Below are 12385 nucleotides of genomic sequence, written 5' to 3'. Positions count from 1 at the left end.
AATATCTATCCAGTCAGGGGTCAGACAGGGTTGCCCACTATCCCCACTGCTATATGTCGTGTGCATTGAACCCCTCCTGCAGGCAATTCGTAGGGATACCAATATAACTGGTTTCCAGCTGCCTGGATCCAACGGGGTCCAGGTCAAAACAACAGCATATATGGACGATGTGTCACTCATTTGCACCAACACATCGTCGGTACCTCGGATTAGTAATATCCTTGAGAAGTACTGCACGGCGACCGGGGCAGTGATTAATAAGTCCAAGAGCGAAGTCTACGTGTCTAAAAATTGGCAGGTAGATAGGGAACTGTCGGACATGTACCCTGTCAAAAAGGACAAAATCAAGATTCTGGGCCTCATTTTCGAGAACAATAGCTCGGGGGCCCAGAGCTGGACGGCGGCCATTAACCAGGTCCGTAAAAAGATTGGCGGATGGAGCACAAGATCCTTAACAATGACGGGTAGAGTATTAATAACCAAGTCTATACTGTTCCCCATCCTCTCTTATGTAGGAAAAATCTTTCCCCCAGACAGGACCACCAAAAAAGTGGTGGACCGCATTATCCACCGCTTTATCTGGGGCAGCAAGATGGAGAGGGTAAAGCGAGCCACTCTGAGTAAAGCCGACAAGAAGGGAGGTAAGGGGGTCCCGGACGTTGTGCAGCTCACCCGAGTGCAGGGGCTCACGCAAACTATCAAGAACATCCAGGCCCTGGACAGGAAGGTATGTTACATGAATCGTTTCTATTTTGCCACCTGTCTCAGGGCCTTGGGCCTCTGCACTATTGATAACACCGTGCCGTACTCCTGGGACCCCCCATTGTATTATAGAACCTTAAGGGACACTATATATAAATTGGGCTTAGATAAAGCAAAATTGGCCTCCTGGGAATACAAGGCTGTAACTAAATATCTTGCCGGTTCCCAGGAAATTGAAAAAGTAGCTACTTTCTCCCTCACCCAAAGCCAAAAAATCTGGGAGAATGTGTCTCACAGCTGCCTCAGTAATGTCCAGAAGGATATAGCATGGAACACCGTCCACAGTGCACTCCCCACTCGAGCGTTCATGTTCAGGAGGGGACTAGCCCAAGTAGAAACATGCCCCTATGCAAAGTGCCGCAAGAGAGAAACACCAGCCCATATCTTCTGGGAGTGTGATGTGGCTGGCAGTGTCTGGCTCTCTGTCTCTGTCTTCCTAAACAGGTTTGCTGACACGGCCAAGATGACCGCTGAGACTGTGCTCTATGGGCCTGCGGGAGGAATCACTACCAGCACAGCTAAGTGCGTTTGGCGTGTCATCAATGTTGTCAAGCAGATCCTGTGGGAAGGCCGTAACGTCTGTGTCTATCACAAGCAGGAGCTAGACACTATCACCACGACCAGAAGGGCACAAACTCTTATCAAGGACTTTGTAATTCTGGACATCCGGACCCTCGGGAAGGACAAGGCCTGCGCGGAGTGGAGGATCGCCGGACTTCAGGACGTGAAGATGGAATAAAGGAAAAAACTGGAACCGCTAGCTCCTAGGAGCGGGACTACGGGGCACCGCTAAGCCTTTTATTTATTTTGTCATGCCAGCATTCCGCCCTTTTTAGCTGGCATGACCGTTTTTGAACGGTGCCCTGGTTTTAGTAGTCTTTTTGTTTCAGTTTAATGGATTTTGATTTGATTTATTTTGAATGTTTTATTTGATTTTTGTTTTGTTTTGTTTTATGTATCTAAAAGATTTTTAATGTTAACTATTAAAAGTTACATTTTAAGTGTTTTAAAATTTTAGAATTTTAACTCACTGTTTTATACACTGTCCCTTTTCCCCTGTCCCTGTTTTAGATCTAGTTTTATGTTCACTTTTGAACCTTTTTAGAGAGCACTCCCCGGCCCTCACAAGCACTGGTTTTTTATAGATGGTTCTTTTTTTCCAGTCACTTTTAAAACAGCACAGGTTTTTTTCATGTTGATTTTAATCTGTGTCTGTTTTAACCATGTACAAAGCACAATTGTCTTGGTGTTTTTAAATGTATTTTAAATGCTTTTAAAACAAAATGTATGTCTGTATGCATGAATGTCATCTTTAAAAGAAATGTAAAATGAATGAAAAAACGAATGGGTGTAAATGTAAAAAAATGTAAAATCTCAATAAAAGAGTATTTTACTAAAGGGGTTTGGACAGGAGCCAGAAAGTGGCTGGTACGCCTTAATGTTGATCCATCGGGCATTGGAGGCGTCCGCCACATTCCAAACTCCATAGTGTTAGGGCCCAACAGAGGGCTGGTATTCTATAATGGGATGCCAAAACTCTGCAGGAAATGTGGGGAATTAGGACACCTGGCGGCCGCGTGTACTGTAGTCAAGTGCAGGAACTGCGGCGCCCCCCACGAGACCAGCCACTGCAGAGAAGAGAGGCAGTGCAATTTGTGTGGAAAGAAGGGGCACCTGTTTAAGGACTGCCCCTCTTCCTATGCCAACATGGCCAGAGCCAGCAAGGCAAACATGAACAAGCCTAGGCCTGAGCAGGAAGAGGGAGCAAGTAACAAAGATCAGTCCACATCACCACCAACAGTATCCAAGACCCAGACTCCAGCACCACCATCATCACCAGCACCCCCCTCACCCCCCCGCCCCCGAGACATGTCCCGTTTTACGAGGACCCCTTCCCCCAGCCCAGAGAGAGAGTACAACATCTACTCCACTAGCTCCTCCAGTAGCTCCTCTGATGCAGAACACGAGGCAGGGAGGGAGCCCGGACCCAGCAGCGCCCCCCCCCTGAGTAGGGCCCTCTCAGCGCCAGCACTCCCCCTCGGCTCTCGTTATGACGCCATAAGGATTGAGTCCGTGGGGGAGGAAAGCGAAAGCGACAGTGAAAGTGAGAGTGAGAAGGAGGGGAAGGGAGTGAAGAACCAGCAGAGGGTGGGGAAAAGAAAGGGTAGAGACGAGGGGGGGAAAAGAAAGAAGATCAGGATCAAAGACAGCAAGTTGCAGGTGGCCCCCATAGATCCAAAACCAGCTAATGTCCACACAAAGTCCCCAGTCTTGCCCTCGCAGGCAGAGACGGAGGCGAGTGGGACGGCTACACTGCCGCCTAGTGGGCAGGTAGCAGCCAGCCAGGGCATCCCCAGCCAGCCTTCCCAGTCGTTGGCACAAACCCTAGCACACCTCGCAGAAGAGGTGTTCACTAATGCACCGAGGGAGAGGTCGGGGTCAACACCTTCCCTGACCAGCAGTACCTCGGTAGCAATGACCCTCTTCAAGCGAAGGGCCTCCCTTCAAAGCATCCTTGACCCCCTCCCTTGTATGGGCAAAACCAGGGGCCCCCTAGAGGTCCTCCTAGATACAGCACTGGAGGACATGGGAATACCCCTGGACGCGGTAAGCCAGAAGTCTGCTAACAGCTCCAACTCAACAGACGGTAACAGCCAAAGAATGCTGTCTGTCATAACCCCCCCCCAGGACAAAGCTGACCCACACGTTCCGAGGGGCCCTGAGCAAGTTCCACCAGACTTACCTTGTGGGGAGTTGAATAGCCCCAACAACTCCACGTACTGTGCATATAAAGACGGTGCCTTCTTGGACGAGGCAGCAGTGAGTACCTTCTCAGGGGTGATGGGAGTTGCAAATAAGCCCAAGCCCCCTCGAAGCAAGCGTAGAGCTAAGAGTAGGAAGAGTGTCCCGACCTCCCAATCATAGTCGCTATGGGGTGGACGCAGCGACTCCTTTTCTTGTTAGCTACCCTGATGGCCCTGATATGTGTGTCTGTTAATGTCAGGAGCATCAGGGAGACACAAAAAAGATTTGATGTACTAAACTATCTAGCTAACTTGAAAGCAGATCTCATCTTTCTGCAGGAGTGTGGTATTTCGTCGAGCCCTGATTATAGGGACCTGAAGGAGAGTTGGACCCTGGGGGACTCCTTCTGGTCGGGCTCCAACATAGCCAGAGCCGACGGAGTAGGTATCCTGTTTAAAAACCCATTTATTACCTCCCGCAGCAGCAGGGAGGTAGAACCTGGTAGAATTCTGAGCGTGGATGTGACATACAACAACACTCCCCTCAGACTGGTCAATGTCTACGCACCCACTAACCAAAACGAAAGAGTTCAATTTTTTCCACAGCTGCGTCCACTCCTGCTGGGGAACGTACCCGTCATCGTGTCAGGTGACTTCAATTGTGCTCTGAGGGACGTAGACCGGAGCAGGCCACGCAACGACCGCTCTAGTAGAGTTTTGTCCTCCGTAATATTTGATTTCTCCCTGTGTGATGCAGGTAAGGACCTGGTGCCTCCCTTTACCTGGGTGAGCTCATCTGGGACCTCCTTCTCCCGTATAGATCTCGTCCTGCATACCAGCGCCCTTACGAAGACGGCAGTAGACACCCAGGCCGTCTTCTTCTCTGACCATAGGCTCCTGCAGGTAACATTGCAGGTCCCTCAGACCTCCCAGATGGGGTCAGGGGTTTGGAAATTAAACACTTCCTTACTCGATGACCCCTCCATAGCTGCAGCCTATAAGAGCAGGCTTGTTGAGTGGACCACTTTGCGTGACCTATTCAACTCCCCTATAGAGTGGTGGGAGATGGTCAAAATGAGAACTAAGGGTTATTTCATAGCAGCAGGCAAGAGGAAAGCAAAAGAAAGGAGGGCCAAATATAAACACCTGAATGCTGCCCTCCAGCGTCTGAGCCTGCTTCAGCTTCGGGGGTTCCCTGTAAGCGACGAGATAGCCCAGACCAAGCTAGATCTTTCAGTGCTTTGTAGGGAGGAACAACGAAAGGTCATGCACAATGCAAAAGTGCAAAAAATGGAGGAAGACGAAAAGTGTACTCGCTTCTTCTTCCAGAAAACGAGGGAGAAGCGGCACTTGATGTCCTCCATGCTCGACAGCAGGGGGAGGATAGTAGAGGATAGTGAGGGAGTGAAAAAAGTGGTAGAGAACTTCTATAGGGACCTGTATAACATCAAAGCTACAGATGACACCCTGATAGAGTGGTTCCTGAGCCAGTTGGAGCCTGACTCAGTGCGGGACGAGGAGGAGGAGGAGAAGGACCCAGAACTCACGCTGGAGGAGCTCACCCAGGCGGTTAAGACCATGAACACCGGTAAGACGCCAGGTCCAGATGGCATCCCGGGTGAGTATTACCATCTTTTTTGGGACACGCTAAAAGTCCATTTAGCGGAGGTCTACAGAGCGGTCTACAGGGAGAAGCGGTTGGGCCCTTCTATGCGGGAGAGTGTAATTACTCTCCTTCATAAGAAAGGGGAAGTTAAAGATCTACGGAATTGGCGCCCAATCAGCCTCCTTTGCGTGGATTACAAGATACTAGCCAAAGCTCTGATGCTCCGGCTACAAGTACACCTCCCTTTGGTCATTGGCCCCGACCAGGCTTGTGGCGTCCCAGGGAGGTCCATCACGGATATTTTAATGTTAACAAGGGACATTCTGGCTTATTCTAGAGAACGGAACCATCCCCTCTGCCTGTTCAACCTTGACCAGGAGAAGGCGTTCGATAGGGTAAGCCATGAATATATGTACAAAGTGATGGACCAGATGAAATTCGCTCCTGGACTTAGGGAGTGGGTTAAAACCATATATACAAACATTAGTACCCGAGTCTTGGTGAACAGGCACCTGACTGGTAAAATATCTATCCAGTCAGGGGTCAGACAGGGTTGCCCACTATCCCCACTGCTATATGTCGTGTGCATTGAACCCCTCCTGCAGGCAATTCGTAGGGATACCAATATAACTGGTTTCCAGCTGCCTGGATCCAACGGGGTCCAGGTCAAAACAACAGCATATATGGACGATGTGTCACTCATTTGCACCAACACATCGTCGGTACCTCGGATTAGTAATATCCTTGAGAAGTACTGCACGGCGACCGGGGCAGTGATTAATAAGTCCAAGAGCGAAGTCTACGTGTCTAAAAATTGGCAGGTAGATAGGGAACTGTCGGACATGTACCCTGTCAAAAAGGACAAAATCAAGATTCTGGGCCTCATTTTCGAGAACAATAGCTCGGGGGCCCAGAGCTGGACGGCGGCCATTAACCAGGTCCGTAAAAAGATTGGCGGATGGAGCACAAGATCCTTAACAATGACGGGTAGAGTATTAATAACCAAGTCTATACTGTTCCCCATCCTCTCTTATGTAGGAAAAATCTTTCCCCCAGACAGGACCACCAAAAAAGTGGTGGACCGCATTATCCACCGCTTTATCTGGGGCAGCAAGATGGAGAGGGTAAAGCGAGCCACTCTGAGTAAAGCCGACAAGAAGGGAGGTAAGGGGGTCCCGGACGTTGTGCAGCTCACCCGAGTGCAGGGGCTCACGCAAACTATCAAGAACATCCAGGCCCTGGACAGGAAGGTATGTTACATGAATCGTTTCTATTTTGCCACCTGTCTCAGGGCCTTGGGCCTCTGCACTATTGATAACACCGTGCCATACTCCTGGGACCCCCCATTGTATTATAGAACCTTAAGGGACACTATATATAAATTGGGCTTAGATAAAGCAAAATTGGCCTCCTGGGAATACAAGGCTGTAACTAAATATATTGCCGGTTCCCAGGAAATTGAAAAAGTAGCTACTTTCTCCCTCACCCAAAGCCAAAAAATCTGGGAGAATGTGTCTCACAGCTGCCTCAGTAATGTCCAGAAGGATATAGCATGGAACACCGTCCACAGTGCACTCCCCACTCGAGCGTTCATGTTCAGGAGGGGACTAGCCCAAGTAGAAACATGCCCCTATGCAAAGTGCCGCAAGAGAGAAACACCAGCCCATATCTTCTGGGAGTGTGATGTGGCTGGCAGTGTCTGGCTCTCTGTCTCTGTCTTCCTAAACAGGTTTGCTGACACGGCCAAGATGACCGCTGAGACTGTGCTCTATGGGCCTGCGGGAGGAATCACTACCAGCACAGCTAAGTGCGTTTGGCGTGTCATCAATGCTGTCAAGCAGATCCTGTGGGAAGGCCGTAACGTCTGTGTCTATCACAAGCAGGAGCTAGACACTATCACCACGACCAGAAGGGCACAAACTCTTATCAAGGACTTTGTAATTCTGGACATCCGGACCCTCGGGAAGGACAAGGCCTGCGCGGAGTGGAGGATCGCCGGACTTCAGGACGTGAAGATGGAATAAAGGAAAAAACTGGAACCGCTAGCTCCTAGGAGCGGGACTACGGGGCACCGCTAAGCCTTTTATTTATTTTGTCATGCCAGCATTCCGCCCTTTTTAGCTGGCATGACCGTTTTTCAACGGTGCCCTGGTTTTATGTAGTCTTTTTGTTTCAGTTTTATGGACCTTTGATTTAATTTGAATGTTTTATTTGATTTTGTTTTGTTTTGTTTTATGTATCTTTAAGATTTTTAATGTAAACTATTAAAAGTTACATTTTAAGTGTTTTAAAATTTTAGAATTTTAACTCACTGTTTATACACTGTCCCTTTTCCCCTGTCCCTGTTTTAGATCTAGGTTTATGTTCACTTTTTTAGAGAGCACTCCCCGGCCCTCACAAGCACTGGTTTTTTATAGATGGTTCTTTTTTTCCAGTCACTTTTAAAACAGCACAGGTTTTTTTCATGTTGATTTTAATCTGTGTCTGTTTTAACCATGTACAAATCACAATTGTCTTGGTGTTTTTAAATGTATTTTAAATGCTTTTAAAACAAAATGTATGTCTGTATGCATGAATGTCATCTTTAAAAGAAATGTAAAATGAATGAAAAAACGAATGGGTGTAAATGTAAAAAAATGTAAAATCTCAATAAAAGAGTATTTTACTAAAGATCTGGGAGGAGCAGAGGGCGGCCCCGGACCCCGAGGAGGCGTCACAGCCACGATTCTTCCTACGTGGTCTCGGTGCCAAGCAGCGCCCCCTACTCCACCAGGGAAGGACACCGTTCACCTGGGGAGGGGGTCCCTCTTGCGAGGCGACCATCTCCTCAGGGACTAAAGTAATAGTTCCTTCAACTGCCCAGATTTGCTGCTTACGTTGTTTCTTTTCCGTAGAGAGAGACAACCCGGACGTCCAGAGGCTTCTCCCACCCCAATCGGAGGAGCCAGCTGAAGGATGGCGTTCCGGCCAACCCAGGAGACTAGGAGGCACAATGCGGTGCGCTTCACAAGGACCCAGCAAGAGGAAACGGAACCAGGACTGACGAGACTGGAGTTCAGCCGGACCATTCTTCAGAGGGGTATGGGTTTTTCCCCTTCTGACTTGAATTGTTTGGTGAAATTGCCAGGGCTTAAGGAAGTGTTTGAGGTCAGTTTTAGGAACCCCCAAAAGTTACAAGAAATGTGGTCCTTTTGGGGGGAGAATAAATATCTCGCTCCATACAAAGAATTTTGTGTGGATGCACTGACAGACAGAGAAATGAAAGTTGTTACTGTCCAATTTTTCAATGAGGCTGTTAGCGACTATGATATTACAACATGGCTTAACCGCTATGGGAGGGTGTCATCAGAAGGGAGGAAAATTACAGATGAAGATGGGGTTTGGACAGGAGCCAGAAAGTGGCTGGTACGCCTTAATGTTGATCCATCGGGCATTGGAGGCGTCCGCCACATTCCAAACTCCATAGTGTTAGGGCCCAACAGAGGGCTGGTATTCTATAATGGGATGCCAAAACTCTGCAGGAAATGTGGGGAATTAGGACACCTGGCGGCCGCATGTACTGTAGTCAAGTGCAGGAACTGCGGCGCCCCCCACGAGACCAGCCACTGCAGAGAAGAGAGGCAGTGCAATTTGTGTGGAAAGAAGGGGCACCTGTTTAAGGACTGCCCCTCTTCCTATGCCAACATGGCCAGAGCCAGCAAGGCAAATACGAACAAGCCTAGGCCTGAGCAGGAAGAGGGAGCAAGTAACAAAGATCAGTCCACATCACCACCAACAGTATCCAAGACCCAGACTCCAGCACCACCATCATCACCAGCACCCCCCTCACCCCCCCGCCCCCGAGACATGTCCCGTTTTACGAGGACCCCTTCCCCCAGCCCAGAGAGAGAGTACAACAGCTACTCCACTAGCTCCTCCAGTAGCTCCTCTGATGCAGAACACGAGGCAGGGAGGGAGCCCGGACCCAGCAGCGGCCCCCCCCTGAGTAGGGCCCTCTCAGCGCCAGCACTCCCCCTCGGCTCTCGTTATGACGCCATAAGGATTGAGTCCGTGGGGGAGGAAAGCGAAAGCAACAGTGAAAGTGAGAGTGAGAAGGAGGGGAAGGGAGTGAAGAACCAGCAGAGGGTGGGGAAAAGAAAGGGTAGAGACGAGGGGGGGAAAAGAAAGAAGATCAGGATCAAAGACAGCAAGTTGCAGGTGGCCCCCATAGATCCAAAACCAGCTAATGTCCACACAAAGTCCCCAGTCTTGCCCTCGCAGGCAGAGACGGAGGCGAGTGGGACGGCTACACTGCCGCCTAGTGGGCAGGTAGCAGCCAGCCAGGGCATCCCCAGCCAGCCTTCCCAGTCGTTGGCACAAACCCTAGCACACCTCGCAGAAGAGGTGTTCACTAATGCACCGAGGGAGAGGTCGGGGTCAACACCTTCCCTGACCAGCAGTACCTCGGTAGCAATGACCCTCTTCAAGCGAAGGGCCTCCCTTCAAAGCATCCTTGACCCCCTCCCTTGTATGGGCAAAACCAGGGGCCCCCTAGAGGTCCTCCTAGATACAGCACTGGAGGACATGGGAATACCCCTGGACGCGGTAAGCCAGAAGTCTGCTAACAGCTCCAATTCAACAGATGGTAACAGCCAAAGAATGCTGTCTGTCATAACCCCCCCCCAGGACAAAGCTGACCCACACGTTCCGAGGGGCCCTGAGCAAGTTCCACCAGACTTACCTTGTGGGGAGTTGAATAGCCCCAACAACTCCACGTACTGTGCATATAAAGACGGTGCCTTCTTGGACGAGGCAGCAGTGAGTACCTTCTCAGGGGTGATGGGAGTTGCAAATAAGCCCAAGCCCCCTCGAAGCAAGCGTAGAGCTAAGAGTAGGAAGAGTGTCCCGACCTCCCAATCATAGTCGCTATGGGGTGGACGCAGCGACTCCTTTTCTTGTTAGCTACCCTGATGGCCCTGATATGTGTGTCTGTTAATGTCAGGAGCATCAGGGAGACACAAAAAAGATTTGATGTACTAAACTATCTAGCTAACTTGAAAGCAGATCTCATCTTTCTGCAGGAGTGTGGTATTTCGTCGAGCCCTGATTATAGGGACCTGAAGGAGAGTTGGACCCTGGGGGACTCCTTCTGGTCGGGCTCCAACATAGCCAGAGCCGACGGAGTAGGTATCCTGTTTAAAAACCCATTTATTACCTCCCGCAGCAGCAGGGAGGTAGAACCTGGTAGAATTCTGAGCGTGGATGTGACATACAACAACACTCCCCTCAGACTGGTCAATGTCTACGCACCCACTAACCAAAACGAAAGAGTTCAATTTTTTCCACAGCTGCGTCCACTCCTGCTGGGGAACGTACCCGTCATCGTGTCAGGTGACTTCAATTGTGCTCTGAGGGACGTAGACCGGAGCAGGCCACGCAACAACCGCTCTAGTAGAGTTTTGTCCTCCGTAATATCTGATTTCTCCCTGTGTGATGCAGGTAAGGACCTGGTGCCTCCCTTTACCTGGGTGAGCTCATCTGGGACCTCCTTCTCCCGTATAGATCTCGTCCTGCATACCAGCTCCCTTACGAAGACGGCAGTAGACACCCAGGCCGTCTTCTTCTCTGACCATAGGCTCCTGCAGGTAACATTGCAGGTCCCTCAGACCTCCCAGATGGGGTCAGGGGTCTGGAAATTAAACACCTCCTTACTCGATGACCCCTCCATAGCTGCAGCCTATAAGAGCAGGCTTGTTGAGTGGACCACTTTGCGTGACCTATTCAACTCCCCTATAGAGTGGTGGGAGATGGTCAAAATGAGAACTAAGGGTTATTTCATAGCAGCAGGCAAGAGGAAAGCAAAAGAAAGGAGGGCCAAATATAAATACCTGAATGCTGCCCTCCAGCGTCTGAGCCTGCTTCAGCTTCGGGGGTTCCCTGTAAGCGACGAGATAGCCCAGACCAAGCTAGATCTTTCAGTGCTTTGTAGGGAGGAACAACGAAAGGTCATGCACAATGCAAAAGTGCAAAAAATGGAGGAAGACGAAAAGTGTACTCGCTTCTTCTTCCAGAAAACGAGGGAGAAGCGGCACTTGATGTCCTCCATGCTCGACAGCAGTGGGAGGATAGTAGAGGATAGTGAGGGAGTGAAAAAAGTGGTAGAGAACTTCTATAGGGACCTGTATAACATCAAAGCTACAGATGACACCCTGATAGAGTGGTTCCTGAGCCAGTTGGAGCCTGACTCCGTGCGGGACGAGGAGGAGGAGGAGAAGGACCCAGAACTCACGCTGGAGGAGCTCACCCAGGCGGTTAAGACCATGAACACCGGTAAGACGCCAGGTCCAGATGGCATCCCGGGTGAGTATTACCATCTTTTTTGGGACACGCTAAAAGTCCATTTAGCGGAGGTCTACAGAGCGGTCTACAGGGAGAAGCGGTTGGGCCCTTCTATGCGGGAGAGTGTAATTACTCTCCTTCATAAGAAAGGGGAAGTTAAAGATCTACGGAATTGGCGCCCAATCAGCCTCCTTTGCGTGGATTACAAGATACTAGCCAAAGCTCTGATGCTCCGGCTACAAGTACACCTCCCTTTGGTCATTGGCCCTGACCAGGCTTGTGGCGTCCCAGGGAGGTCCATCACGGATATTTTAATGTTAACAAGGGACATTCTGGCTTATTCTAGAGAACGGAACCATCCCCTCTGCCTGTTCAACCTTGACCAGGAGAAGGCGTTCGATAGGGTAAGCCATGAATATATGTACAAAGTGATGGACCAGATGAAATTCGCTCCTGGACTTAGGGAGTGGGTTAAAACCATATATACAAACATTAGTACCCGAGTCTTGGTGAACAGGCACCTGACTGGTAAAATATCTATCCAGTCAGGGGTCAGACAGGGTTGCCCACTATCCCCACTGCTATATGTCGTGTGCATTGAACCCCTCCTGCAGGCAATTCGTAGGGATACCAATATAACTGGTTTCCAGCTGCCTGGATCCAACGGGGTCCAGGTCAAAACAACAGCATATATGGACGATGTGTCACTCATTTGCACCAACACATCGTCGGTACCTCGGATTAGTAATATCCTTGAGAAGTACTGCACGGCGACCGGGGCAGTGATTAATAAGTCCAAGAGCGAAGTCTACGTGTCTAAAAATTGGCAGGTAGATAGGGAACTGTCGGACATGTACCCTGTCAAAAAGGACAAAATCAAGATTCTGGGCCTCATTTTCGAGAACAATAGCTCGGGGGCCCAGAGCTGGACGGCGGCCATTAACCAGGTCCGTAA

The sequence above is a fragment of the Acipenser ruthenus genome, chromosome 13 (assembly GCF_902713425.1).
Source record: "Acipenser ruthenus chromosome 13, fAciRut3.2 maternal haplotype, whole genome shotgun sequence".
NCBI classification, from domain to species: Eukaryota; Metazoa; Chordata; class Actinopteri; order Acipenseriformes; family Acipenseridae; genus Acipenser; species Acipenser ruthenus.
This window is presented reverse-complemented; position numbering follows the sequence as displayed.